Below are 26,693 nucleotides of genomic sequence, written 5' to 3'. Positions count from 1 at the left end.
TGTTTGTTTTCCAGTCCATTCAAGTTTTATTCTGTGTTGTACCCCGATGAAGGGTGGTTTGGCCACACTTTGAGATTGTATGTGGCCAGTTTATTATCAGTTAAAATGATGTCCTTTATCTTTTTTGGTCTAGAGCTCCTTTCTATGTTTCTACACTCCTGCTGGGTATCCATTGAGCCTTCATTAGGCTGGTTCTTCCATTCACTTGTCAAGGGTGATCCTTCTCACAATTACTCTTAATTTGTTCAGTTTTATATGAAATCCTCTTCTACATGAATCATAATAATCAAATACAGAAATTCTCCATGTGGCCAAAATATGTGGACTCCCCCATGACTGGGTTCAGGGTTTCCAGGGAGGGGTAAGGTTAATATTACATTGTAGATAACTGTTCCCTTCCAATCTTGTGGTAACAGTTTGGTGTAAATGTATTTTCCAGCATGCCCCCCCCCCCCACAGAAGAGCAATGGCAGTTATAGCCACAAAGAGGGACAACACAATATTAATGGCCTTGCTTTTGGAATGGGATGTCCAACAAACTCATATAGGTGAGATAGCTTAAAGAACTAAAGTGTCCTGCACAGAACCTTGACTTCTACTCTACTGGGATGAATTGAAATGAGACAGGTCTTCCCATCCAACATCAGTACCTGACCTCAAAAATGGGCACAAATTCCCACAGACACCCTCCAAAATCTTTTGGATAGTCTTTCCAGAAGAGTAGAGGTGATTATAGCCACAAAAGGCGACAACTCGATATTCATGACCATGGGGGGGAGCAACTCTATAGTAATGACCATGGTTTTGGAATGGGATGTCTCACAAGCTATTACAGGTCGAAATGTGAGATGTCCCTACATTTTTGCCAATATATTTAGTAAAGACATGGTTTGACCAGTTTGGTGTGAAGGAACTTGAGTGTCCTCACAGAGCCCTGACCTCAACCCTACTCCAAAATCTTGTGTGATGTCCAACTCATATAGGTGTTAATGGTCAGATGTCCACAAATCTTGGCCATGTAGTGTAAGTGTGTACAGAGCTATAAATGTAACAATAAATCTCTGTGATCATTGTGGATATCAAAGCCATTATCAATGCCATTGACCACCATATCAGTGCCGACATATGCCCCTGTGTACAATGCCAGCTCCATAAAGACATGGAGTGACCAGTTTGGCATGGAGGAACTTGAGTGTCATGCATGGAGCCCTGACCTCAACCCTACTCCAAAATCTTGTGTAAAGTCTTCCCAGAAGAGAATAGGATATTATAGCCACAAAGGGGGGGGGTGTTCTATACTAATAGCCATTGGGGTAGGGCACTCCATAAATAATGGCCCTGTTTTGGAATGTGATGTCCAACTCATATAGGTGTGATGGTCAGGTGTCTTGGCCTTGTAGTGAAGGAGTGTACAGAGCTATAAACGTATCAATAAATCTATGTGATCATTGTGGATATCAAAGCCATTATCAATGCCATTGACCACCATATCAGTGCTGACATGTGCCCCTGTCTACAAAGCCAGCTACATAAAGACATGATATGACCAGTTTGGTGTGGAGGAACTTGAGTGTCCCGCACAGAGCCCTGATCTCAGCCCTACATAACATCTTTGGGATGAACTGGAACTCCAATGGTGATCCAGGGCTTCTCCTGAACATCAGTACCTGACCTCACAAATGGGCATGAATTTCCACAGACACCCTCCAAACGCTTGTGAAAAGCATTTCTAGAAGAACGAAGGCAGTTATAGCCACAAAGAGGGGATAACTCAATATTAATGGCCTTGCTTTTGGAATGGGATGTCCAAAAAGCTCATATAGGTGAGATAATTTAAAGAACTAAAGTATTTACATATATCACTACATATTTGGGATGAACTGGAACTCCGATGGAACTCTAACGTCTTCCCAGAAGAGTAGAGATGGCTATAGCCACAAAAAGTGAAAACTCCATATTCATGACAATAGGGGAGGTGGGCGTGGAGAGTAACTCTATAATATTGACCATGGTTTTGGAATGGAATGTCTCACAGCAGGACCAGATTAATGTAGGGGCTATTGGAGCTGCAGCTCCAGGCCCCTACCTTTATATAGGCCCCGGGTTGGCCATATTCACTGTTACCGCTCTTCTGTCACTTGCAAACACAGAAGTCTGGCTTCTATGCTCGCTTCCCCAGGCAGCACCCTCAGAACCTCCCCACACAGCACGAAGGCCGGACAAGGAGGGACAGTTGCCGATGCATGGATGTGTTTATGGGCTTCAGAGACAGCATCCCATGTTGAATTAGGCATGCATGGCTGCACCCTTCCTCCTCTGGGTGCATGCCAAGGCACGGCCCTTAAGGCCCTTCAAAATCCTCAGCACCAAGCCCATGATGCTCTTAATCCGGCCCTGTCTCACAGTCTATTACAGGTCTAAATGTGAGATGTCCCTACATTTTTGCCAAAATATTTAGTAAAGACATGGTTTGACCAATTTGGTGTGGAGGAACTTGAGGGTCCTGCACAGAGCCCTGACCTCAGCCCTACAGAACATCTTTGGGATGAATTGGAACTCCAATGGTGATCCAGGGCTTCTCCTGAAACATCAGTACCTGACCTCACAAATGGGCATGAATTTCCACAGACACCCTCCAAACGCTTGTGAAAAGCATTTCTAGAAGAACGAAGGCAGTTATAGCCACAAAGATGGGATAACTCAATATTAATGGCCTTGCTTTTGGAATGGGATGTCCAAAAAGCTCATATAGGTGAGATAGTTTAACCACTTGCCGACCGCCGCACGACTATTTACTGCGGCGGTCAGCCCCTCACAGGCAGAGTGACGTAGGTCTATGTCGCTAGCCTGTGAGGGTCTAGGGAGCGAGCGCGCGCCCCCGGAGGCACGCTCCCGCTCCCGAGTGGTCACGGACCCCCCCGCGCGTGTGACCGGCGGACCAGATGTTCACCGGTCACTCGGCGATCGTCGGGGGAGAGGGAGAAAGTCAGGCAGCTAGTGTAAACAAGCCGCCTGTCATTCTCCCCGGTGTATGAATGATGATCATACGGTTCTACTATGTAGAACCGTTGATCACTGTTCATACATCTGAAGCCACAGCCAATCACAGTTACAATCACGCCCCTAGGGACACACATAGCCCCTCCCTCTCAAAAAAGTTAACCCCTTCACTGCCAGTGTAATTTTACAGTAACAGTGCATATATATAGCACTGATTACTGTAGAAATGTCACTGGTAACCCCAAAAGTGTCAAAAATGTCAGTCAAGGGTCCGATCTGTCCGCCGCAATGGCGCAGTACCGCAAAAAAAATCGCAGATTGCCGCCATTATGCGTTAAAAAAAAAAACAACAAAAATGACAAAAATCTTTCCCTTTGTTAGTAAACGCGATAACTTTTGCGCAAACAGATCAAAATACGCTTTTTGCGATTTTTTTTACCAAACATATGTAGCATAAAACAAATTGGCCGAAAATGTTAAAATATTTTGATTTTTACATTTTTTTTTGGGGAATTTCATATAAAAAAATGTGAAAAATAATGTTATTTTTGCAAAATTTATGCTCTTTTTTTGTTTATAGCGCATGATCAAAAAATCGCACAGGTGATCAAATACCACCAAAAGAAAGCTCTGTTTGTGGGAAAAAAAGGACGTCAAATTCGTTTGGGTACAACGTCGCACGACCGCGCAATTGTCCGTTAAAATCACGCAGTGCCGAATTGCAAAATACCCCCTGGTCTTTCAGCAGCCAAATCCTCCGGGGCTTAAGTGGTTAAAGAACTTACAATGCGATTAGAGGAGAAGCGTTTTAACCTCAGGCAACGAGGAGGGTTCTTTACTGTTAGGGCTACAAGATTGTGGAGTTCTCTACCACAAGAGGTGGTTTCTGCGGGAAGTATGGTGGCTTTCAAAAGACTCTTAGACTTACATCTCAAGGAGAAAAACATTCAGGGGTATGGGAGATGATTACGGCCACAAACACCTACACAGGGGGAACTGGATGGACTATTGTCTTTATTCAACCTCACCTACTATGTAACTAAAGTATTTACATATATTCCTACATATTTGGGATGAACTGGAACTCCGATGGAACTCTAACGTCTTCCCAGAAGAGTAGAGATGGCTATAGCCACAAAAAGTGACAACTCCATATTCATGACAATAGGGGAGGTGGGGGTTGGAGAGCAACTCTATAATAATGACCCATGGTTTTGGAATGGAATGTCCAATAAGCTCATACAGGTATAAATGTGTCCCCGAAGTTTTGCCAATTTAGTAAAGACATGGAAAACTTTCTTGGAGCTACTCATCGTCTTGAATTAACCACTTTAGCCCCGCTCACATGGAGGCTACTGCGGCAAAGTGCCGCAATCCCGTCCAGCGACGTAGACCTACGTCGCTGGACTCCGCCCCTTGTGGGCGGCGCTCACGCGCCGCCGGAGGCTCGCTCCCGCTGTTTTCATTCACAGCGGGAGTCGGGCCAGGGGAGGAGCAGCGGCGATTGCCGCTGCTCTGCCCCGATCGTCGGGGATCGAGTCTGGAGATCCGCCCGCTGTGTGTAAACACAGCGGGCGGATCTCCATAGTGACAGGGACTGACAGATCGGAGTGTTCAGCATAGCTGGACATCCGATCTGTCCTTCTGTCACACAGTCACCTCCCCCCCCCACACGTCAGTAAGCACCAGGCATACATTAACCCCTCCCTCTCCAATAAAATTAACCCCTTCCCTGCCAGTGTCATTTTTACAGTAACAGTGCATATATATATAGCACTGATTACTGTAGAAATGTCACTGGTACCCCCAAAAGTGTCAAAAATGTCAGTCAAGGGTCCGATCTGTCCACCGCAATGTCGCAGTCCCGCAAAAAAAATCGCAGATCACCGCCATTACGCGTTAAAAAAAAACACCAAAAATGACAAAAATCTTTCCCTTAGTTAGTAAACGCAATAACTTTTGCGCAAACCAATCAAAATACGCTTATTGCGATTTTTTTTACTAAACATAGGTAGCATAAAACAAATTGGCCAAAAATTTAAAAAAAAATTTGATTTTTACATTTTTTTGGGGGGGGAATTTCATATAAAAAAATGTGAAAAATATTGTTATTTTTTCAAAATAAACGCTCTTTTTTTGTTTATAGCGCAAAAAGTAAAAATCGCACAGGTGATCAAATACCACCAAAAGAAAGCTCTGTTTGTGGGAAAAAAAGGACGTAAATTTCGTTTGGGTACGGCGTCGCACGACCGCTTAATTGTTAGTTAAAGTCGCACAGCGCCGAATCGCAAAAAGTGGCCTGGACGGAAGACAGCAAAATCCTCCGGTGGTAAAGTGGTTAATAAATATATTAATATTTTATTTTAAAAAAGACATGCAAACTATATTGCCTAACAGATGTGGCGTCACTATGTATATAACGATAATAATCTCATAATATATCATTCATAAAAACAGAGTTCTTTTAGTCGGCTTTCCAGACTGCCCCCAATCTCGGCCAGTAAATACATATAAATTGTATGAATAAATCTGATTTTATTTAAGGCTTCTCATACAGAAAATAGAGCTTTTGGGTCGCCTTTTATATAGATCTGACGACGTCGCTGTACTGTCATATGAACAGCGCTCTGCATACATTATAGGGAGTAATTATGCGGTTATAGCACAGGGGCTGCATTGAGCCAGGAAGCGCTCAGCGATCCTTCCTGTTATATTTTAACAAAGTGACCACATTTTAATGATCAGCTCATTTAGTGAAAGATCAGAAGAGACTTGTTCTGAATTCTTAACGCACCCTTCCAGAACTGAGAGCGAAAATAGAAGGGCACAGCGGGAGGGGGGGGGGGGGAGGGCGAGGGGCAAGAAGACAAAATTAAGCCGGATTTAAGAGGAGGTGACATGATTTGTAATAATTACAGTTTGTAATGACTTAAAACACTTTATTTTGCTGACCCCTGGAGTAAAAGTCTTATTTTTATTAATATGACGCATGACATTTACTGCAGTCAATGATAACATTAATTATAACAAAAAAATAAATAAAAAATAAGCAAAAAAAATTCTTAATGTGCCTTTCCCATCAATATAGAACAGAAGAGGTTATTTTCTTATAAGCGCATTTATATTTATATTTTTAATCAATATTTATTTATTATATTCGAATATTTTATATTACATATTTTATTTAGTTTTAAACAATTGTTTTAATAATTAATCAATTGAAGTAAAAAGTTACATAACAAACTGAAATAAAAAAAATATGTCTTATTCTGTTTCTACCATAAAAACAGAACTGGAGAGGACATTTTCCTGTTGCCTTATATTTTATATTTGTATGTATTTATTATTATTTTTTTTAAATATTTTATAATACATTATATATTCTACATTATGTTTATAATATTATTATTAATATCCTATCCCATCATAACAGGACAAAAGAGCACAATTTCTTAAAATGTTATTTTAGAATTTTGCTTATTATTATTTTTATAATAATATTTTAAGCAAAAACTATAAAGAACATCAAGGCCACTGACAATACAGCCTATCCAATAACTATAGAGTGGTGACATCACTGAGAATGCAGCCTATCCATTCACTAGAGAGCGGTGACATCACTGAGAAAGCAGCTAATCCAATCACTAGAGAGCGATGACATCACTGAGAATGCAGCCTATCCAATAACTATAGAGTGGTGACATCACTGAGAATGCAGCCTATCCATTCACTATAGAGTGGTGACATCACTGAGAATGCAGCCTATCCATTCACTAGAGAGCGGTGACATCACTGAGAATGCAGCCTATCCAATCACTAGAGAGCAGTGACATCACTGAGAATGCAGCCTATCCAATCACTAGAGAGTGGTGACATCACTGAGAATGCAGCCTATCCAATCACTAGAGAGCGGTGACATCACTGAGAATGCAGCCTATCCATTCACTAGAGAGCGGTGACATCACTGAGAATGCAGCCTATCCAATCACTAGAGAGCGGTGACATCACTGAGAATGCAGCCTATCCATTCACTAGAGAGCGGTGACATCACTGAGAATGCAGCCTATCCAATCACTAGAGAGCAGTGACATCACTGAGAATGCAGCCTATCCAATCACTAGAGAGCAGTGACATCACTGAGAATGCAGCCTATCCATTCACTAGAGAGCGGTGACATCACTGAGAATGCAGCCTATCCAATCACTAGAGAGCAGTGACATCACTGAGAATGCAGCCTATCCAATCACTAGAGAGCAGTGACATCACTGAGAATGCAGCCTATCCATTCACTAGAGAGCGGTGACATCACTGAGAATGCAGCCTATCCAATCACTAGAGAGCGGTGACATCACTGAGAATGCAGCCTATCCATTCACTAGAGAGCGGTGACATCACTGAGAATGCAGCCTATCCATTCACAGAAGCCTTGCACATGGTAAGCGCTGAGCTCTCTTCCTCTTGTTTTGTGGGTGTAATAAATGGTTATATTTGCTGAACGCAGAAAACAGTAAATAGAGGAAGATGCACTCAATTAAATCCTCGATTTACAAATGCAGATCAGGAATGGCTTATCTAATGCAGCTTTATTATCGCAGTACGCAGCGCTTCTCCTGTCCAGGAGGCATTTATTCTCTCTATTAAATCCCTTTCACTTTCTACATTAAGTATGTGAGTGTGTGAGATTTGTGATCTGGGAAGGTGTCTGCAGTCGGGGGAGGAGGACAATACAAGAGGAGGATGAAGAGATTTATTGGGAGAGCCGTGTTATCCAATCTCACCGACAAGTCTTCTATTCCCCAATAGGAGGAATCCTTCTCCGAGGTCCTGGTGATCCCCCCACAGCCATACACATGTCAATGTATGAATGAAGACTTTGGATGGATACAAGGGAGCGAGCGACCCACATCCTCAATACTTCCGTGTGTACAGCCTGTCTGACAACGTTCCTTTAAGTGCTGGTCACGCCGACTCCCCTCCCCATATACCTATACTTCCCATATATACCTCAAATATACCCAAACTTCCCATATATACCTCCAATATACCTCATATATGCCCCATATACACATACTTCCCATATATACCTCCAATATACCTCATATAACCCCCTATATACCAATACTTCCCATATATACCTCAAATATACCCAAACTTCCCATATATACCTCCAATATACCTCATATATGCCCCATATACACATACTTCCCATATATACCTCCAATATACCTCATATAACCCCCTATATACCAATACTTCCCATATATACCTCAAATATACCCAAACTTCCCATATATACCTCCAATATACCTCATATATGCCCCATATACACATACTTCCCATATATACCTCCAATATACCTCATATAACCCCCTATATACCAATACTTCCCATATATACCTCAAATATACCAATACTTCCCATATATACCTCCAATATACCTCATATATGCCCCATATACACATACTTCCCATATATACCTCATATATCCCCCATATACCCATACTTCCCATATATACCTCATATATCCCCCATATACCCATACTTCCCATATATACCTCATATATCCCCCATATACACATACTTCCCATATATACCTCAAATATACCCATACTTCCCATATATACCTCCAATATACCTCATATAAACCCCCATATACACATACTTCCCATATATACTGTACCTCCAATATACCTCATATAACCCCCTATATACCAATACTTCCCATATAACCCCCCCATATACCCATACTTCCCATATATACCTCAAATATACCCATACTTCCCATATATACCTCAAATATACCCATACTTCCCATATATACCTCAAATATACCTCATATAACCCCCCCATATACCAATACTTCCCATATAACCCCCCCATATACCCATACTTCCCATATAGATCTCCAATATACCCATACTTCCCATATATACCCTATATATCTTTAATATACCTCATATATCCCCCATATACTCATATACCACATATTTCACCCATATATCCCAATATATCTCATGTATTTCCCATATACCCACACTTCCCATATAACTCCCCATATACCGCCAAGGTACCTCATATATTCCCCATATACTCATATACCACATATATTACCAATATATCCCAATATATCTCATATATTCCCCATATACCCATACTTCCCATATTACCCCCCATATACCACCAATATACCTCATATATCTCCCATATACTCATATACCTCATATATCCCCCATATACTCATATACCTCATATATCACCCATATACTCATAAACCTCATATATCACCCATATACTCATATACCTCATATATCCCCCAAATATCTCATATATCGCTCGTATACTCCATACACACATATATCATCCATATACCCCATATATCACCCATATATCCATATTCCCCATATACCTCATATATCCACCATATACCCCATACATCCCCCATATACCAATATTCCTAATATATACCTCCTATATCCCCCATGTTCCCAAATATTGAATATACCCCATGTATCCCCCATATACCCTATATATCCCCCATATACCCATGTATATTCCATATTTCCCCTATATAACCATATAACCATTATATCTCCTGTATACCCCGTTTATCCCCCATATACCCCCCCATATATCCCTCATATGCTGATACATCCCATATACCCATGTCCCCTTTACCCAATATTTTCCCAATATACCCATACATCCCATATCCTCTATATATCCCATATACTGTACATCCACCATATCCCATATCCCCATATACCACATATACAGTAGCTCATATACCCTATACAGTGTATTAACCATATACCTGACATATCCCCCATATATCCACATCTCCCATATATCCCCCATATATCCATATACCCCATATATCCCCCATATATCCACATCTCCCATATATCCCCCATATATCCACATCTCCCATATATACCCCATAAATCCATATACCCCATATATCCATATACCCCATATATCCCCCATATATCCCCCATATATCCACATCTCCCATATATCCCCCATATATCCACATCTCCCATATATACCCCATATATCCATATACCCCATATATACCCCATATATCCACATCTCCCATATATCCATATACCCCATATATCCATATACCCCATATATGCCCCATATATCCCCCCATATATCCATATACACCATATATGCCCCATATCCCCCATATATCCATATACCCCATATATCCCCCATATATCCACATCTCCCATATTTAATTGGGGGGGGGGGGGTGGCGTCTGAAATGCTTCAGCGCATTATAAATTAAGATCACGCTAGGATCCAATGCCTAGCGATATCCACAGTCACTGAACCGTAGTCCTGATATATTGGAGAATTGATCCGACCGCCTTTTGGGGGTCACGGAGGACGTTTCCCTCCAAATTGAGACAAATTGTCCCCATTTTTTTATTTTTGCAAAATTCACTCCGCCTCTTCCTCCGTGTACAGAACATCCAATAGGATTGTTTGCGCTTTCAACAGAGAAAACAATGTAGCAATAATAGTGAATCCGGCTGCTCGGTAACATCCCTTCCATCAATTCTTTATTGGCTACATGGCAGGATACAGCAGTAACATACCAACGCGTTTCGGCCAAAGCCTTATTCATTGCAATGGGCTGTAAGACTGCGGCCGAAACGCGTTAGTTACTGCTGTATCCTGCCATGTAGTCAATAAAGAATAGATACAAGAGATGTTACAGAGTAGCCGGCTTCATTATATTAGAGGATGTGTGTGCTTCCAATCGGATTCTCAGGAAGAGACAAGGCCTCCGCATTTCTGGCAGGATCAACACGTATTTTCTGCACTTGCTAAAAATGTTTTTAGCCCGAAAAAGGGGAAAATGAAGGCAGCCGGCCCATCTAAGAACCGGTAAGCTGCAATATGTTCCTTAGGTTTAGATACAGCCCCGGAAAGTTTTACCCCCATAATGACCAGGCCATTTGTTTGCGATACGGCACTGCGCTGCTTTAACTGACAATTGCGCGGTCGTGCGACGCTGTACCCAAATAAAATTGATGTCCTTTTTTCCCCCACAAATAGAGATTTCTTTTGCTGGTATTTGATCACCTCTGTGATGTCTATTTTTTGCACTATAAACCAAAAAAGAGCGACAATTGTGAAAAAAAAAATATTTTTTATGTTCAGCTATAAAACATCCAATAAAAAAAAATTGAAAAAATATATTTTTTTCCAAAAATTTAGCCCAATTTGTATTCTGCTACATATTTTTGGCTAAAAAAAAAAAAGATCCCAGAAAGCGTATATTGATTGGTTTGCGCAAAACTTATCACATCTACAAACACTGGGATATTTTTATGCCTTTTTTATAAAATTATTATTTTTTTACTAGTAATGGCGGCGATCTGCGATTTTTAGCGGGACTGCGACATTGCAGCGGACAGATCGAACCCCTAACTGACATTTTTGGGGGGATCAGTGACATTATTACAGCAATCAGTGCTAAAAATATGCACTGTCACTGTACTAATGACACTGGCATGGAAGGGGGTTAACAAAGGGTTAAATGTGAGCCTAGGGAGTGTTTTCTAACTGTGTGGGGGATGGTCTGACTTGGGGGAAGACAGAGACCTGTGTTCCCTCTTAGCAGAAACACAAGATCTCCATCTTGTCCCCTGAAAGAACGGCGAAAGGATCGGCGGGTCCCGACGAACATCGCGTCTGCCCGACCCGCTGATTGGCTCCCGTTGTGTCCAATCACAGCGGGAGTGGGTCACCAGCAGCCTCAGACCAGGAAGCAAATGCGACGTACAGGTACAGGTACGTCGTTGCGCGAAGCCCCAGTAAATGTGCAGTGGGCGGTCTGGAAGCAGTTTACATTCAACTCAACTCTATGACTAAGATCCTAGAAAGGGGTGAAACGAGTTAGAGAAGTGGTTCTCAACTTCGGTCTTCGGGACCCACCAACAGGCCAGGTTTGCAAGATAACTAAATTACATCACAGGTGATCTCATTTGCTGCTCAGTGATTGCAGTATTCTAGTCTGCATCTCCCCCAGGTAATACTTAACCACTTAAGCCCCGGAGGATTTGGCTGCTCAAAGACCAGGGCCTATTTTGCGATTCGGCACTGCGTGACTTTAACTGACAATTGCGCGGTCGTGCGACGCTGTACCCAAATAAAATTAACGTCATTTTTTTCCCACAAATAGAGCTTTCTTTTGGTGGTATTTGATCACCTGTGCGATTTTTACTTTTTGTGCTATAAACAAAAAAATAGCGACAATTTAAAAAAAATAACAATATTTTTCACATTTTTTATATGAAATTCCCCCAAAAAAATGTAAAAATCAAAAATGTTTAACATTTTAGGCCAATTTGTTTTCTGCTACCTATGTTTGGTGAAAAAATCGCAATAAGCGTATTTTGATTGGTTTGCGCAAAAGTTATCGTGTTTACTAACAAAGGGAAAGATTTTTGTCATTTTTATTGTTTTTTTTTTTTAACGAGTAATGGCGGCGATCTGCGATTTTTTTTGCGGGACTGCAACATTGCGGGGGACAGATCGGACCCCTGACTGACATTTTTGTAAAGGGGCGTGGCTTGTGATGTAACCACAGAGACGTACGATCCTACATAGCAGAACCATATGATCTCTGCTGTTACACCAGGGAGAATGACAGACGGCTTTGTTTACATCAGCCGCCTGCCTTTCTCCCTCTCCAGCGGGAGATCGCGGACATCGGAGCCACCGGTCAATCACGCGGGGATGTTAGTAAATGAGCGGGGCTCGTGGGCGAGCGACGTACCTCGCTTTGCCCAGTAGGGGCTGACCGCCACAGTAAATAGTCGTGCAGCAGTCGGCAAGTGGTCAAGAACAGGGTGAAACGCGTTAATGAGGAACAGGTAGCGTGTCTATTGGCACAATAAAGTTTTGTACGCGGTTGAAGGAGTGTTCTGCGAATCTATATTTGTGACTATTAAAAGGCGGATTCCGTGGAACCCCCGCTTTTGCGGCGCTGGAACGCGTTTCGAGGCCTCGAGTGGTGTTGAGTGATGCTGAATAAAGAACTATGTAACTGCTTCCAGCTTTATTCAGGACTCAATGACTTTGTTTTACATTTTTTTTACAATCTGCTGGAAGATATTTTATACCCGGCATGGAGTTTTTTTTTTTTTCTTTATCAATTCCTGATAATAATTCTGGCAACAATGTAACGGCTTCCACCGCCATCGGAGAAAAGGGTTAATAAATCTGATTTTGCCGGGGTCACGTTTACAGATCCTCCATGGGGATAAAGAAGTGATTATAGATCCGAGGCCGTGCCGCAAACCTGCCCGGGACCGCGGCGGCCATTGCATGGCGGATCGCTGTAATAAAATTATTTTATTATTAGCGTTATTGATCGCGAGAAATTGATATTTATATCAGAGAGATCAAGGACAGACGCAGGCTGAGAGATTGGATTTCAGCGGTCGTTTATTTCCCTCCGTACATAGATCACTGCTAGCGCTGAGCCCGTTATACTGAAGGTGAGGAGTGTGGGGGATGGGGGGGTTCCTTCTGGGGGGGGGGGGGGGGGCATTGTCCGTATTTCTTAAATCTCCCCTTTCAGTCCTGCACAGATTTAGCAGCTCTCTCCCTGGACTGAAACGTCTTCCTCTGATTTCACTGCACACTGTGAGCTTCTCACAATGTGCATCAGAAGCTGCAGCAAGTCAGATAGAGCCCCGCCTCATTTCCTGGCTGTCCCTGGCCCCGCCCCTCTCATTCTTCAATTCTATTGATCATGAAGGCCAGGCATAAAATGTGGGCATTGCCTAGGACTTCCCACCAGTCCAAATCCATCTCCCCCGTACCATGGATGATGAGATCTCTGTTCTGATCTTCCCCTGTACCATGGATGATGAGATCTCTGTTCTGATCTTCCCCTGCACCATGGATGATGAGATCTCTGCTCTGATCTTCCCCTGTACCATGGATGATGAGATCTCTGCTCTGATCTTCCCCTGTACCATGGATGATGAGATCTCTGCTCTAATCTTCCCCAGTACCATGGATGATGAGATCTCTGCTCTGATCTTCCCCTGTACCATGGATGATGAGATCTCTGCTCTGATCTTCCCCTGTACCATGGATGATGAGATCTCTGCTCTGATCTTCCCCTGTACCATGGATGATGAGATCTCTGTTCTGATCTTCCCCTGTACCATGGATGATGAAATATCTGCTCTGATCTTCCCCTGTACCATGGATGATGAGATCTCTGCTCTGATCTTCCCCTGTACCATGAATGATGAGATCTCTGCTCTGATCTTCCCCTGTACCATGGATGATGAGATCTCTGTTCTGATCTTCCCCTGAACCATGGATGATGAAATATCTGCTCTGATCTCCCCCTGTACCATGGATGATGAGATCTCTGTTCTGATCTTCCCCTGAACCATGGATGATGAAATATCTGCTCTGATCTCCCCCTGTACCATGGATGATGAGATCTCTGCTCTGATCTTCCACCGTACCATGGATGATGAGATCTCTGCTCTGATCTTCCCCATACCATGGATGATGGGATCTCTGCTCTAATCTTCCCCAGTACCATGGATGATGAGATCTCTGCTCTGATCTTCCACCGTACCATGGATGATGAGATCTCTGCTCTGATCTTCCACCGTACCATGGATGATGAGATCTCTGCTCTGATCTTCCCCATACCATGGATGATGGGATCTCTGCTCTAATCTTCCCCAGTACCATGGATGATGAGATCTCTGCTTTGATCTTCCCCCATACCATAGATGATGAGATCTCTGCTCTGATCTTCCCCCCGTACCATGGATGATGAGATCTCTGCTCTGATCTTCCACCGTACCATGGATGATGAGATCTCTGCTCTGATCTTCCCCATACCATGGATGATGAGATCTCTGCTCTGATCTTCCACCGTACCATGGATGATGAGATCACTGCTCTGATCTTCCCCTGTACCATGGATGATGAGATCACTGCTCTGATCTTCCACCGTACCATGGATGATGAGATCTTTGCTTTGATCTTCCCCCGTACCATGGATGATGAGATCTCTGCTCTGATCTTCCACCGTACCATGGATGATGAGATCTCTGCTCTGATCTTCCCCTGTACCATGGATGATGAGATCTCTGCTCTGATCTTCCCCCATACCATGGATGATGAGATCTCTGCTTTGATCTTCCCCCATACCATAGATGATGAGATCTCTGCTCTGATCTTCCCCGGTACCATGGATGATGAGATCTCTGCTCTGATCTTCCCCCCGTACCATGGATGATGAGATCTATGCTCTGATCTTCCACCGTACCATGGATGATGAGATCTTTGCTTTGATCTTCCCCCGTACCATGGATGATGAGATCTCTGCTCTGATCTTCCACCGTACCATGGATGATGAGATCTCTGCTCTGATCTTCCCCTGTACCATGGATGATGAGATCTCTGCTCTGATCTTCCCCCATACCATGGATGATGAGATCTCTGCTTTGATCTTCCCCCATACCATAGATGATGAGATCTCTGCTCTGATCTTCCCCGGTACCATGGATGATGAGATCTCTGCTCTGATCTTCCCCCCGTACCATGGATGATGAGATCTATGCTCTGATCTTCCACCGTACCATGGATGATGAGATCTCTGCTCTGATCTTCCACCGTACCATGGCTGATGAGATCTCTGCTCTGATCTTCCACCGTACCATGGATGATGAGATCTCTGCTCTGATCTTCCCCTGTACCATGGATGATGAGATCTCTGCTCTGATCTTCCCCATACCATGGATGATGGGATCTCTGCTCTGATCTTCCCCTGTACCATGGATGATGTGATCTCTGCTCTGATCTTCCCCTGTACCATGGATGATGAGATCTCTGCTCTGATCTTCCCCTGTACCATGGATGATGTGATCTCTGCTCTGATCTTCCCCTGTACCATGGATGATGAGATCTCTGCTCTGATCTTCCCCCGTACCATGGATGATGAGATCTCTGTTCTGATCTTCCCCTGTACCATGGATGATGAGATCTCTGCTCTGATCTTCCCCCGTACCACGGATGATGGGATCTCTGTTCTGATCTTCCCCTGTACCATGGATGATGGGATCTCTGCTCTGATCTTCCCCTGTACCACGGATGATGGGATCTCTGTTCTGATCTTCCCCTGTACCATGGATGATGAGATCTCTGCTCTGATCTTCCCCTGTACCATGGATGATGAGATCTCTGCTCTGATCTTCCCCTGTACCATGGATGATGAGATCTCTGCTCTAATCTTCCCCTGTACCATGGATGATGAGATCTCTGCTCTAATCTTCCCCTCTACCATGGATGATGAGATCTTTGCTTTGATCTTCCCCCGTATCATGGATGATGAGATCTCTGCTCTGATCTTCCCCGTACCATGGATGATGAGATCTCTGTTCTGATCTTCCCCTGTACCATGGATGATGAGATCTCTGTTCTGATCTTCCCCTGTACCATGGATGATGAGATCTCTGCTCTGATCTTCCCCATACCATGGATGATGAGATCTCTGCTCTGATCTTCCCCGGTACCATGGATGATGAGATCTCTGCTCTGATCTTCCCCATACCATGGATGATGAGATCTCTGCTCTGATCTTCCCCCATACCATGGATGATGAGATCTCTGCTCTGATCTTCCCCTGTACCATGGATGATGAGATCTCTGATCTGATCTTCCCCTGTACTATGGATGATGGGATCTCTGCTCTGATCTTCCCCTGAACCATGGATGATGTGATCTCTGCTCTGATCTTCCCCTGTACCATGGATGATGAGATCTCTGCTCTGATCTTCCCCTGTACCATGGATGATGAGATCTCTGCTCTGATCTTCCCCTGTACCATGGATGATGAGATCTCTGCTCTGATCTTCCCCTGATCACAAATAAAAAAGATTGCAGCTTTATAAATAGAATAATGAGCGTAGATAAAGCCCCATCCACAGCAAGGGACGTCTTCATGTAACAACTCAATCTCCCAAGGTCATGGGAAGGTCAGTGTCTGGTGGCATCTGCAGAATAGAGGCTGTGACGGTCTTTGTTGTGTCAGACATCTATGTGAATGGGGTCATCTATTATACCATCGTTATTAAAGGGCCAGTCCAGTCATAATTTACATTTTAGATCTTATTGGATGTTAAAGAAATAAACCCCCTGACAGTCTCTTCTGTTTCTTGGGAAAGCTTAAAAAAAAAATAATTATAATAAAATAAATTTTGGGGCACATTCTTGATTGGAGGGCCAGTAGTGCCATTGTTGAATGCAACCTATTCAAGTGAATGGGGCACTATTCCTCCCACTGACACCAATGATAGAGCACTATTCCTCCCACTGACACCAATGATGGGGCACTATTCCTCCCACTGACACCAATGATGGGGCACTATTCCTCCAACTGACACCAATGATGAGGCACTATTCCTCCCACTGATACCAATGATGGGGCACTATTGCTCCCACTGACACCAATGATGGGGCACTATTCCTCCCACTGACACCAATGATGGGGCACTATTCCTCCCACTGACACCAATGATGGGGCACTATTCCTCCCACTGACACCAATGATGGGGCACTATTCCTCCCACTGACACCAATGATGGGGCACTATTCCTCCCACTGACGCTAATGATGGGTCACTATTCCTCCCCACTGACACCAATGATGGGGCACCATACCTCCCATTGACACCAATGATGGGGCACTATTCCTCCCACTGACACCAATGATGGGGCACTATTCCTCCCACTGACACCAATGATGGGGCACTATTCCTCCCACTGACACCAATGATGGGGCACTATTCCTCCCACTGACACCGAAGATGGGGAACTAATTATTTCGCTGACACCAATGATGGGGCACTATTCCTCCCCACTGACACCAATGATGGGGCACCATACCTCCCATTGACACCAATGATGGGGCACTATTCCTCCCACTGACACCAATGATGGGGCACTATTCCTCCCACTGACACCAATGATGGGGCACTATTCCTCCCACTGATACCAATGATGGGACACTATTCCTCCCACTGATACCAATGATGGGGCACTATTCCTCCCACTTACACCAATGATGGGGCACTATTCCTCCCACTGACACCAATGATGGGGCACTATTCCTCCCACTGACACTAATGATGGGGCACTATTCCTCTCACTGACACTAACAATGGGGCATTACTCCTCCCACTGACACCAATGATGGGGCACTTTTCCTCCCACTGACACCAATGATGGGGCACTATTCCTCCCACTGACACCAATGATGGGGCACTATTCCTCCCACTGACACCAATGATGGGGCACTATTCCTCCCACTGACGCTAAAGATGGGTCACTATTCCTCCCCACTGACACCAATGATGGGGCACCATACCTCCCATTGACACCAATGATGGGGCACTATTCCTCCCACTGACACCAATGATGGGGCACTATTCCTCCCACTGACACCAATGATGGGGCACTATTCCTCCCACTGACACCAATGATGGGGCACTATTCCTCCCACTGACGCTAATGATGGGTCACTATTCCTCCCCACTGACACCAATGATGGGGCACCATACCTCCCATTGACACCAATGATGGGGCACTATTCCTCCCACTGACACCAATGATGGGGCACTATTCCTCCCACTGACACCAATGATGGGGCACTATTCCTCCCACTGACACCTAAGATGGGAAACTAATTATTTTGCTGACACCAATTATGGGGCACTAATCCTCCCACTGAAACCAGGAACGAAGAACTAATTCTCCCACTGACGCTGGATATGGGGAACGAATTCCTACACTGACACCAATGAGGTAATTTTTTTACTCCCACCGACCATCAATTTCAGGATAGGAAGAGTTGGGTTTAGGTACTGCCAGCTGTCCATTATTGGTGCCTCCTCGTTCTATAGGCAGTTCTTCAATTATTAAAGCCCTCACCTGTCTATGGGGGAATCCTACACAGGCTTTCTGATATCTTGGTGTCCTTTATGAGCCAATGACCCCCCCCCCCCCTAAAGGTGTGCTGTGCAATTAACCTTTGCATGTCTTGCCGCGGAGGTGGGCGCAAATGGCATGCCGGCACGTCATTTCCCAACCCCTCAGCGTGGCGGTGCATGGCACAAGCCGATTGGCATTTGCTGGCTCACAGCATTACATAGTAAGAAGCTTTATATTTGTTTGTCTTTCTCTGCAGTGAATATAGTACAGCACTGTGCGCCTAAGTGGAAAGCGACTATCTGGCGCCCTCTAGGTTTCAACGGTGGATATTTCAGCTTTTTGCAACGCCATAAAGTTGGCTCAGCTATAGGGAACATCGGCTCTTATTATTCCCTTTCCCTTTCTGTGCAAATACATCAACAGGTCGCATTCTGCATCTACCGGACTGGAATTCAACACTGGAAGGGCATTTCCTTACCCCATGGAATTTATTTATTTTTTTTTTAACCCTCTTTATTTAAATTTTTGTTACCCAGAATCCTTTGCGGCATTGCTTTGGTTCGAAAAGATATTAGCGAGATCTCTTAATCATCCAACCCCAATCACATGCTGCATTTAACGAGATAGAAAATATGATTAATTTCTTAAGAGCTATGGCTGGTCTATGGGGAGGGAATGGAATTATGAGTGAGGCTTCGGACTGAATTAATATTTGCATATTCCTGTTGACTTAACCGTTTAGGATGGGATACGGCGCATTTAAGAAGCTGTCAATCACGCCGAGGGGTTTTCGAGGCAGGGTTAAATAAACCCAATTTTTTATGTGTATTGAGACGGATAGAGCGATAGGGATTGGTGTACATATGTATGCCTTGTATATATAACAGCTGTGTGTATATACAAGAGGTTTATACATAATTTATGTATCTTCTCTGCATATATACCTACATAGCCAGAGACAATATAACGTACATGTCAATAGATGCATAAATTTTTAATAAGATCACCTTGGAATCTTTATCGTTATTATAATTATATAATTATCCTATCTTAGTCATCATTAGAATTCCTAATATCATGTGTCAGGACTTCTGTATTCAGTAAATGACAAATCAAATTGAAGCTAATTATTAAAAAAGAGAGAACGCCTGTCTATTGCAACCCTACGGATTCATCTTCTTGGAGCATCCAAGCTGTGGACAATACCTACGTCGCCCAGAAAGAAGCCAACATCTCTTGGGCTTTCCATACAACCCTACCTTCTCCTACCAAATTTCTGTTATTTTATTCCCCCCCCCCCCCTTTTTTTCTCTCTTTACCCTTCAGCCGCCCACCCCACACGCGAACCCTCCTAAACGCAGCCTGCGAAATTGCTCCACAATAAACCACTTCTTCCCAGTTGCCTAAAATCACATCATCACCATTCAAGTCAATTGCCAAGCCCTGGCCCGGAATGTCAATGATTTCTGACGAGCGTCCATCGCAAAGAGTGTTTGAGAGGGGCGATGATCGGAGTGTCGCTTCTCACAGGAGTGGACGTTTAATCATTCCGGGGTGATTTAGATCATATTATTTCTCACTGGAAACTAACTAGCTGCCTCCTGAAAAGACCATATGATGGATGGACGGGAGCAAGGGCGACAAGAAATTACTAGAACTGCAGACAAAATTGAAAAAAAAGATGAGTTTATTGCTCAATTACACATAGAAGAGGGGCTCAGTCCTTAGACTAAGACTCGGTCCTTAGTCCTTTGGAGAGAGGTCTTTTAGCTGAGGAAGAACCATAATTTCCAGCACCACTTGTAGTTCCACCATAAATGGCAACCTTTCTGTTGACTGCTTGTACATATAAGAAGGGCTTGGACCAAGGTATTGAGGTCTGCTAGCTGCAGGAGAACCCTAAGTCCCAGCACATGGGGCGAGGAGGGTGCTGAGAGGGGGCAATGGTGATCTCCAGGGTCTGCTGAAGGGGGGGGGGGGCACTAGCCCTCCTGTAGGGGTCCGGGCACACAGGGGGGCCCCAAAAGCCTTCAAAGCCTTAAAGGGGCCCCACAAAGACCAGAGCTGTCCAATGGGCACATGGGGGGAGGAGGGTGCTGAGAGGGGGCAATGGTGATCTCCAGGGTCTGCTGATGGGGGGGGGGACCACCAGCCCTCCTGTAGGGGTCCGGGCACACAGGGGGGCCCCAAAAGCCTTAAAGGGGCCCCACAAAGACCAGAGCTGTCCAATGGGCACATGGGGGGAGGAGGGTGCTGAGAGGGGGCAATGGTGATCCCCAGGGTCTGCTGATTGGGGGGGGGACCACCAGCCCTCCTGTAGGGGGCCCGGGCACACAGGGGGGCCCCAAAAGCCTTCAAAGCCTTAAAGGGGCCCCGCAAAGACCAGATCTGTCCAATGGGCACATGGGGTGAGGAGGGTGCTGAGAGGGGGTAATGGTGATCTCCAGGGTCTGCTGAGGGGGGGGGACCACCAGCCCTCCTGTAGGGGGCCCGGGTACACAGGGTGGTCCCAGCAAGCCTTCCATCACAAATGGCAATCTTTCAGTTGACATATAAGAGGGGCTTGGGATAAAGCTTTGGAGAGAGGTCTGTTATCTGCGGGGGGGGAACCATAAGTCCTAGCACAACATGTAGTTCAATTACAAATGGCAATCTCTCAGTTGACTGCTTGCTTATATAAGAGGGGCTCAGGTTCTGGCTTTGGAGAGAGGTCTGTTATCTGGATGGGGAAACGTTAGTGCCAGCACCCCTTGTGATTCCATCATCAATGGGTATGTTTCAGTTGACTGCTTGTACACCTAAGGAAGGCTTGGGCTAGGGCTTTGAGGTCTATTAGCTGCAGGAGAACCATAAATCCCAACATAACCTGTGGTTCCATCACAAATGACAATCTCTCAGTTGACTACTTGCACGTATAAGAGGGGGCTTGGAAAAAGGCTTTGAGGAGAGGTCAGTTAGCTCTAGGGAATCAGAAGTCCCAGCACCACTTGTGGTTCCATCATCAGTGGCAACATTTCAGTTGATTGCCTACACATATAAGAGGAGCTAAGGCTAAGGCTTTGAGGTTTATTAGCTGCAGGAGAACCATTAGTGCCAGCACCCCTTGTGATTCCATCATCAATGGCTACATTTCAGTTGACTGCTTGTACACCTAAGCTGCAGGAGAACCATAAATCCCAACATAACCTGTGGTTTCATCATCAATAGCAATCTTTCAGTTGACTACTTGCACATATAAGAGGGGCTAAGGTGTTGATGTCTGTTAGCTGCAGGAGAACCACAAGTGCCAGTACAACCTGTGGTTTCATCATCAATAGCAATCTTTCAGTTGCCTGCTTGCATATATAAGAGGAGCTAAGGTTAAGGCTTTGATGTCTGTTGGCTGCAGGAGAACCATAAGTCCCAGCATAACCTGTGGTTTCATCATCAATGACAATATTTTAAATGACTGCTTGCACAAATAAAAGGTGCTAAGGCTTTGAGGTCTGTTAGCTATGGGGAAACCATAAGTCCCAGCACAACCTTTGATTCTATCATCAATGGCAATCTTTCAGTTGACTGCTTACACATATAGAAGGGGCATGGAATAAGGCTTTGAGGTCTGTTAGCTGCAAGGGAAACATAAATCCCAGCACAACCTAAGGTTTCATTACAAAAGGCATTCTTTCAGTTGATCGCTTACACATATAACAGGGGCTTAGGCTAAGGCTTCGAAGAGAGGACTGTTAGCTGGATGGGGAACCATAAGTCCCAGCACCACTTGTGGTTCCATTGTCAATGGCAATCTTTCAGTTGACTGCATGTACATAGAAGAAGGGCTTGGACTAAGGCTTTGAGGTCTGTTATCTGCAGGAGAACCATAAGTCCCAGCACCACTTGTGGTACCATCATCAATGGCAACCTTTTATTTGACTGCTTACACATATAAGAAGGGCATGGGATAAGTCTATGAGGTCTGATAGCTGCAGGAGAACCATAAGTCCCAGCACCACTTGTGGTTCCATCATCAATGGCATTCTTTCAGTTGACTGCTTACACATATAAGAGGGGCTTAGGATAAGGCTTTGAAGAGAGGTCTGTTAGCTGGATGGGGAACTATAAGTCTCAGCACCACCTGTGGTTCCACCATCATTGGCAATCTTTCAGTTGACTGGATTTACATATAAGAAGGGCATGGACTAAGGCTTTGAGGTATGTTAGCTGCAGGAGAACCATAAGCCCCAGCACCACCTGTGGTTCCATCATCAATGGCAACCTTTCAGTTGACTGCTTATAAGAGGGGCTTAAGATAAGGCTTTGAAGAGAGGTCTGTTAGCTGAATGGGGAACCATAAGTCCCAGCACCACCTGTGGTTCCATGATCAACAGCAATCTTTCAGTTGACTGCATGTACATATAAGAAGGGCATGGACTAAGGCTTTGAGGTCTGTTAGCTGCAGGAAAACCATAAGTCCCAGCACCACCTGTGGTTCCATCATCAATGGCAACCTTTCAGTTGATTGCTAGGCTACATCCCAACATACCCGATCACAGCTCAGTCTTGCGTTTGCTATCCAACGACCCTTAAAATCATTGTTTGAAAGATTTTTCCCTCTCCTCTGGGCAGCATATGGTAGATTAGAGAGAGATTAAAGGGATGTTTTTCGGGATAAAATTAGACGTGGTCTGCATTCTATGACTGTGCACTTTGCTATTATTCTTCTCTAGTAATTCTATCTGCCCTGATCATAGACATTATTCACATTTCCCAACTCACCATCAATTCCTATCCGCTTTTTTTTGTTTGTAGGCTTCTAGACAATGGACTGTTGAATTGGAATGGAAACCTGTGAACAATTTGCCTCCATTTACCGCCGGCTAACCCTTCGCTGGCCAGACGATGCGACCTCCCAGGAGGAGAAAATTGCTGTTAGCCAGAGATTTGAATTGCAGCGAAGTGGAGAAGGAAAAAGCTGAAAACCCATGGAAAACCCTTTTTCTCTTTTTATTTTTTTTTTATTCTTTTCAGAGCTTAAAATAGAGCGAGAGATTCCCTGTGTATTTTGTACAAGCTATCAGAATGTCTTAGCAGCTTTTAGGTGCAATCACAGCAAACTTGTGATGAAATTTTCTCACTTTTGCAAAAAAAAAAAATTTCACCGGTCGCGTTTTAGTCAATGCAGAATAGCGTGTGAGCATGTGGCGTTCTCCGGGGGATTTTTTATTTAACCCTCCTGCCTGTTTATTGACTCAAATCCTGCCCTCTTGCTCTTCATAAAGGGCCCGCAGCTGCTCATGGGGCATCTACGATTGCTTAACAGCCACAAAAAAATGTATTCACTGGAAGAACACAAGATCCTTGAGGGGAGGGGGGGAGGGTGATTTCCATTTCAAACACAAATAAGGGATCAGCTCAACAAGTCCCAGTAGATATTATGTGCTTCAGGGACTGCATGGACCACACATGGATCTTTACCATACCTGTAAACCATGGGTGTCCAACCTTTTGGCTTCTCTGGGCCACGTTGAGTGCAGAGAAATTTTCTCGGGCCGCATATAAATTATATATACTATAGTTAAGGTATATAAGTAATAAAACGCTGCCGCGCCCCCCCCCCCCCAGCACTAATTTAACACAACTAGTGGATGATCCCCTCCTACAGTTAGTTGGAAACCTCTGTGGCCGTGCCCCCGACTCGACTTCCTTCCTCCCCAGCAAAAAAAAAAAATTGTCAGGGGGCCGCATTGCCTGTGGTTATGGGCCGCATGCGGCCCCCGGGCCGCAGGTTGGACATGCCTGCTGTAAACCAATTGTTCTAATTCTCTCGTCTACACCAACCCCATGAGGCAACCACAAAATATTATCCTTTACCTTATTTCCCTAGTGAAGAAATTATCTCATTGAGTATCTAGGTTCAAATTTGGAGGTTCTCTATCACCTCCAACCAACGAGGAGGGAATGGAATTTGGAGGTTCTCTATCACCTCCAACCAACGAGGAGGGAATGGAATTTGGAGGTTCTCCATCACCTCCAACCAACGAGGAGGGAATGGAATTTGGAGGTTCTCCATCAACTCTGACTAACGAGGAGGGAATGGAATTTGGAGGTTCTCTATCACCTCCGACCAACGAGGCTCAAATTCTAAGCTTGAATCTGGTGGAATTTCTATTTCAATAAACAAATGGCAAGGTCTGGGTTCTGGAATCTTAATTAGATTGGGGGGGGGGGGGTCTTGATTGGGGAAGGTGGTGGGGCTGGGGGGATGAAGGCAAGTGTGCCATTGACTCCTACATCTACACCCACCCCATGAAGCAACCACAAAATATTAGCCTTTTCCTTATTTCCCTAGTGAAGAAATTATCTCATTGAGTATCTAGGTTCAAATTGTTTGGCATTGGTTTCAGAAACCGGAATGGAATTTGGAGGTTCTCCATCACCTCCAACCAACGAGGCTCAAATTCTAAGCTTGAATCTGGTGGAATTTGTATTACAATAAACAAATGGTAAGGTCTGGGTTCTGGAATCTTAATTAGATTGGGGGGGGGGTCTTGATTGGGGAAGGGGGGATGAAGGCAAAGTGTGCCATTGACTCCTACGTTGGCACGGTGATTCACACAAGGTTAGCTGGTAATTATCCATATTGATGTAGTCTGTGTGTGTGAGGTCTATTCAGCTGCAGACCCACATTCTAAAATCCCCAGGTCTCATTTTTCCCAGCCTGGGTGTATTAAAAGACCCATTAGGCACTGACATCCACTGATTGAGTCGCACACCGAAAAGGTCACAATTTAGCATCCTTCCCTTACCGTTAAACTAAAAAAAAAAATGTTATGCTGTGTAATATCGCAGGTGATTTGGACATGATTGAGTCAAGAGCATGCCACCAGATTATACAAAGCCATCACATTGGTAATCAGATGCTGATTTACCCTTAAAATTGGATGTAATTAGTTACAGGAGGCACATGGTGAGATCTCAGCCCAAGGCTACCATGGCTAAAAACCAGCGCCTAAAATTGGCATCCCATTAGGGAAACATTAAATACGCCCCCCCCCCCCCTTCCCATTTGGTTAATCAGCCTGTGCTAGCATGATCTATGGCAGTAGGGGGTCCACATGGCTGACCCTCTTCCCCCATTTGGCTAATCAGCCTGTGCTAGCATGATCTATGGCAGTAGGGGGTCCACATGGCTGACCCTCTTCCCCCATTTGGCTAATCAACCTGTGCTAGCATGATCTATGGCAGTAGGGGGTCCACATGGCTGACCCTCTTCCCCCATTTGGCTAATCAGCATGATCTATGGCAGTAGGGGGGTCCACATGGCTGACCCTCTTCCCCCATTTGGCTAATCAACCTGTGCTAGCATGATCTATGGCAGTAGGGGGTCCACATGGCTGACCCTCTTCCCCCATTTGGCTAATCAGCATGATCTATGGCAGTAGGGGGTCCACATGGCTGACCCTCTTCCCCCATTTGGCTAATCAGCATGATCTATGGCAGTAGGGGGGTCCACATGGCTGACCCTCTTCCCCCATTTGGCTAATCAGCCTGTGCTAGCATGAGCTATGGCAGTAGGGGGGTCCACATGGCTGACCCTCTTCCCCCATTTGGCTAATCAGCATGTGCTAGCATGATCTATGGCATTAGGGGGGTCCACATGGCTGACCCTCTTGATAAAAGCTCATGCATGGACTTCTTGCAGTGGAAGCGCCTTCCTTCCAATAAACC

General features: G+C 44.6%; 1 protein-coding gene across 3 annotated transcripts in view; it reads right to left on the bottom strand.

Moving 5' to 3' along the window:
* The window catches only part of ADGRB1 (adhesion G protein-coupled receptor B1), a 912,987-nt gene that overhangs the window by 884,596 nt on the left and 1,698 nt on the right, over positions 1-26,693 (bottom strand). The gene's annotated exons all lie outside the window — the stretch shown is intronic.

Source organism: Pelophylax lessonae, assembly GCF_965119305.1.
Source record: "Pelophylax lessonae genome assembly, chromosome: 5".
In the NCBI taxonomy this organism is placed as follows: Eukaryota; Metazoa; Chordata; class Amphibia; order Anura; family Ranidae; genus Pelophylax; species Pelophylax lessonae.
The sequence above is the reverse complement of the archived record's forward strand: the minus strand, read 5'-3'. Positions and strand labels throughout refer to the sequence as shown.